The sequence below is a fragment of the Mytilus edulis genome, chromosome 14 (genome assembly GCF_963676685.1).
Source record: "Mytilus edulis chromosome 14, xbMytEdul2.2, whole genome shotgun sequence".
Lineage (NCBI taxonomy): Eukaryota > Metazoa > Mollusca > Bivalvia > Mytilida > Mytilidae > Mytilus > Mytilus edulis.
The window spans coordinates 39,253,278-39,259,277 of record NC_092357.1 but is presented as its reverse complement, the minus strand read 5'-3'; positions in this window follow the sequence as shown (position 1 = coordinate 39,259,277).

The window sequence follows — 6,000 nt, the reverse complement described above, 5'->3', positions numbered from 1 at the left end:
ATGTCGTTTTTTGAAGTGGTTAATAACTGACTCTCGTTTCTCGTTTTTTTTTAGTGATAAAAGATGTAATTGTTGTCTTTTTCTTTTTGATTAATTACAATAGTCATTTTATGGCCTTTTATAGCTTGTTGTTCGATGTGAGTTATACCACATCTTCTTATTTCTATAAATTCCACAGTAGACATATTTAAAATGCGTCAGGTCCTAAGTTATACCAATTCTATTAATTTTAGAAATACGTTTTACAGAGACAATGAAAATTTTAATATGTTTCATTAGAGGTACATTTTCACGATAACAAGCAACATAAACATGATAAAGAATAATCATATATATTTTTAATATCTAAAACCGATAATAGCAACGTTAAATGACCCAATCTTATCAAACATCTAAACAAAAATGATCTAGCAGTCTGCGAATTTTACTCTAAAAATTCCACTGCATACGAAAAATTAAGACTGATAATAACATTAACTTGAATAAGCAGAATACGTTTTGTGTTATCAAAATTTGCTGTAATTTTACAATGAAATTATTTTAAATTAAGGAATGTATCTCCCTCATGCAAAGCTCTGATTCCTTTCACGGATTTGGCTATACTTTTTGAACCTTTTGGATTATAGCTCTTCATCTTTTATATAAGCTTTGGATTTCAAATATTTCGGCCACGAGCATCACTGAAGAGACATGTATTGTCGAAATGCGCATCTGGTGCAAGAAAATTGGTACCGTTAATTTTATTACTACCACTGGGTCGATGCCTCTGCTGGTGGACTATTAGTCCCCGAGGGTATCACCAGCCCAGTAGCCAGTACTTCGGTTCTGGCATGAAAATACGGATTTTTTGTGTTATTAAAATTTGCTGTTACAAAATATTAGAAATTATTTTAAATTAAGGAATGTATCTCTCTCATGCAAAGCTCTGATTCCTTTCACGGATTTGGCTATACTTTTTGGACCTTTTGGATTATAGCTCTTCATCTTTTATATAAGCTTTGGATTTCAAATATTTTGGCCACGAGCATCACTGAAGAGACATGTATTGTCGAAATGCGCATCTGGTGCAAGAAAATTGGTACCGTTAATTTTATTGAACGATGTGCCTGTCTTTCTCGACTAAATCAAATAAATGAATAAATACAAACTAGTTGACTAAGAGAGGGACCAACACGATACATTTAATGACATGCTACCTGTCTTCATGTATTTTGTATATGTTATTTATAACAAGTATGATTGAAAAGTTTATCCAACACTATCAAAATCTATAACACTATCTAATGTTATTTATAACAAGTATGATTGAAAAGTTTATCCAACACTATCAAAATCTATAACACTATCTAATGTTATTTATAACAAGTATGATTGAAAAGTTTATCCAACACTGTCAAAATCTATAACACTATCTAATGTTATTTATAACAAGTATGATTGAAAAGTTTATCCAACACTGTCAAAATCTATAACGCTATCTATGAGTCTTTAATGTGTTTCTAAAGTAAAAGCAACGGGCATCACAATTAAAATCCAAATATTTGAAGGACAGTATGTAACTGATAAATTCAACAACCCTTTAAATACCGTTATCTTCGAAAAATAATTAAAACGTTTCTTTTTAAGAACTTTTGTCATCAGAGCGTCATTGGATAACTGTTGTGTGAACGAAACGCGCGTCTGGCGTATTACATTTTAAATTTTAAACCTGTCACCTTTTGTTAACTATTGTTCATGTGTTTCTCTGTTCTATATGTTCTCCCATTTATTTGTATTGTAGTCCTAGCATGTAATGTTGTCATTTAAATGTTATAGTTAACATTGCCATGAAAGCGGGAGGTTTGGCATGCCACAAAACCAAGTTCAACCCACCATTTTGTTAAAAAAAAATTATATTAAAATGTCCTGTATCAAGTCAGGAAAATGGCCATTGTTATGTTATTATAATAAGATCGTCTTTAAAATTGAAATATTGATATAATGTTTTTCAATTGATGAACGAGACATGACCATAATCATCGCACCAATAGACAGATATTCAAATGCCATTGATACATGTATAATTATCGAAAAGGATGATTGATATTTGATTAAATTGAATTATATATGACTTCGGATTTTTTTTAATAAAGTTTTTTTTTTTTTATTTGTCGTCGACTGCATGTTGTTGAATGATCGAAACTGGAATTTTCAGACACAGTTTACATCAATACAAGTAGATATTACTACTATATGTTTTTGAATATCCAAACATTTGTTCAGTGTCAATACTTTTAAATCACTTTTAAATATCAAGTCCAAGACGGACTTAAAGTAATTCCTAATTCTTGATTGTGTAGGAATCTGATGTACAGTAGTTGTCCTTTGTTTGTGTAATTTATACGTGTTTCTCGTTTCTCGTTTTTTTATATAGATTAAAACGTTTGTTTTCCCGTTTGAATGGTTTTACACTAGTGATTTTGAGGCCCTTTATAGTTTTTTGGTCGGTGTGAGCCAAGGCTCCGTGTTGAAGGCCGTACATTGACCTATAATGGTTTACTTTTATAAATTATTTGGATGGGGAGTTGTCTCATTGGCAGTCACACCACATCTTCCTATATCTATAAACGCTTTAAAATATAAAACAATTTCGTTTTATAAATTATAAATGTATGTCAAATCGATTAGAATATGTACAGTCGCAATTAAAGTTAATCGTTTTATTTAAAAATAAACATATTCAATTCAATTCATAAAGTTATTAAAGTCTTTTTATTTATTTATGGTCATTCTATAATTACAAGCACTTTTATCTTTTAAATGTTAACTGAATTATATTTTTTTCCGCAAGATGCTATCATTAGGTGGTGTAATGACCTACATTTATAGTGTTATCAACTACAAATCGAAATATTCATATTTTATTTTACAATCGAAAAAAATAACATCCTTTAGAAAGCAAAGACAGTAATTTAATTATTATGACACTTTTACGGATAGATTCTCACTTTTCAAAATACATGTATTTATTTTTCTAAACGTTTAGTTTGGCTTTTGGGCGTTTATTAAGAGAGTACATGAAGAAAATGGCTTCAGACGAAATTATTCGTAACGTGGTACAGTGAAACCTATTTAAACCGAACCTCTTCGGGACTTAAGATTTTGTTCGCTTTTGACCGATGTTCGGTTTTATCGGGTTTACAACGCAAACAATTTGATATGACAGTGCTTAAGAACATGTTTGGTTTATACATGTTTTCTGTTTATGCAGGATTCGGTTTTAGTCAGGTTTCACTGTATCTTCATTTACATTAAATTGTGTTTTAACCTTTGTTGTAGACTGTTGCTTCTCGTGTGTATCACTAGCATCCCCATTAGTGAAGGGTTCGATACTGATTTAATTTAAGCATATCTAATATAAAAACCCATCAGCTTAATGTCGGGGATGGCATGGGTAAATGATTCACGAAAATACAAAACTAGGGAAAATATTGAAAATAATGAACTGATTTTTAATTTTATACATTAATTTAAAATAATGTGATCAAAATTCTTTTTTTTTTAAATAAATAAAAAAAATCAAACCCTCACGCTTTCTTTGAAATTACATTGCATTATGGTGTAATGTGTTAGGTGTATAATGCAAAAAACGGAACGTGTATGGTGTAATGACACAAGGTGTACAGTGTGATGGTGTATGGTGAATTGGTGTAATAGTGTTTGGTGTTATGGGGAAGTTTACACCATCCAAGGACTGTATAATATATATGTAAGTAGAACACACCCGCTAAAGCTCGGGCATATATACAGCTTGTAAACTGTTGTAGGATAAATTTTTGAAAGATATATTATGTCTGGAGAATTTCATATAAGGTATGAAAAGCCCTCTCCCTTTTTCCAAAGTACGTTATTTGTTTTTCTTTCTGTTAAATTCAATTATTTTCGTTTTTTTTGCCTTCTAATCCAATTATTCTTTCCTTTTGCTATTATGCATTTTTTGGTAAAAGTGAAATTAAATTAAAAGTTTGCACCGCTTCAAACATGAAATAAATGAAACTGCGTATAATAGACCATTATTATTCTGATAAAATATGCTTCTAGGACAATCCATCATTGCTTTTCCTTTTGAGAGCCCTATTAACATGCCAATGGTAGGATTTGAATCATGTATAAATGACTAAGGCTAATTCAAAGGGTGGTCGGAGGGGCCCTGATCCCGAAATTCTCGTTATTCTTGTGCATGTTTAAAACCGGATGTATTTTCCATTACTAAAAGTCAGTCTGATAACGGAAACAATACCAGGACACTTATTTTGATGTTTTTCTCCCAAAGTAACTCAATCTGAATATTCATAAGAAGATCTAAGAACGGATGACAAATGTGACTACGCATGTTACCTATAGGACACAGAGGCATGATTCTTAACTAATTGCGGAAGGAAGAGAAGCTACACACAACATGAGGTCTTCTCGTTTAAAAGTATAGATATATATTATTGTGATCAACAGAGAAAAGTTTCTGAATCTGATAAATTTAAATCACTGTAAAACTTCACCTTTTAACTCATTAATTCGCCTTGAGATATAAAACGATTTATTTTCACAATTATTTATATGTATGCCGAATCGAGATCTGAATATAAAAAGTGTAAAAGGGAATAATTATACCATTAAATTTCTTTCAGAAAGTCATCGTTGTTATTTTCGTTTTAGATTTGGAACTATCCTACTGACGTTAGTATAAAAGTCTTAGTTTAGATATAGGTTATAATGATATAAAGTTTGATCATTTCGCTCTGGGAGTGACAAAGGATTGAGCAAGAACGTATTGACTTCTATTTCACAATTCCACAAAACAGAATCAAAGTAATACTCTATTACACTATCAAGAAAAAGAAGTCCCAATGCAATAGTTTACGTACGAAAACATGTTTACCCAAAACGCCTCAGCTCATTAATAACATAGCTGAATAATGATCCCCAGACAGTCAGCTCTATAAATATTTAAAGTATAAGGTACTGACCATTTGATTTGAGAGGGCAGTCTGAGATATTTGAGAGAAAAAAGTTCTTACCCTGATTTTTACTTTAAACAAAAGTTCTGGACGTTTCATGATCGAAATAGAATTATTTAGCATAAAAATGAACATGATGAATAAAAACGAGCGTATTTTTTTTTGGAGCTGGGGGTTTGCATTTAAATCCCATGTCTGACCGGAATGTCTGTTTCGGCGAACTGATATTTCAAATACTTTTTACCAAGGCCCGACTGCCACCTGCCTCCTTGGTATAGCCTTTAGGTCTCCATTTGTCGACGTCATTATAAATTCGGTGCCTTTGGTTGATTGATAACCCCTCGCCTTCATTTTTGGGTGAAACATTTCTACCAAACATTGTGATAGAAATTACTTGTTTGGTTTATTCGTGTCGGTTGTATTGTAAATTTCAATGATTAGCCCGGTTTATATCTGGTTTACGACAAGAAATCTGTGAGGTTATGCTAACTAAACATACAACAAACGATAATTTTCCATGTAATTTTTTTTACTATGTTTTTATTCTATGTTTTTTTTAGCCAAAAAAGGTAAAAAAATAATGTTCGACTCGCTCCTCTCGGCGAACTTTACATCCTCCCCCCACCCCCACCCCTTTCCAAAATTCTGGATCTGCCCTTGCCTTCGATACAAACAGAATATATAAAATACATTTTGTTTTTCAATTCTTTGTTCATCAATTTAGAACATAGGTACAGCCCCTTTAAGCAAAGTGGATGAGTACTGTAAATTCAGAAATTATTGTGTGTATATTTCGATTATGTCATTTTAGAAGTTATATGCGATCTTAATTTTTATGATTTTTTTTACGAAAAAAAACAGTTTCATTTATATAAAATATTTCAAAATGCGAGTTCAAATTATTGCGTTAACAACTCTGTCGCATTTTTTGCAATAATAAAAACCTCACTATAATTTGCCTTTTCAGAAACTCGAAAACTATGGATAATCTCATTGTTCGTACACC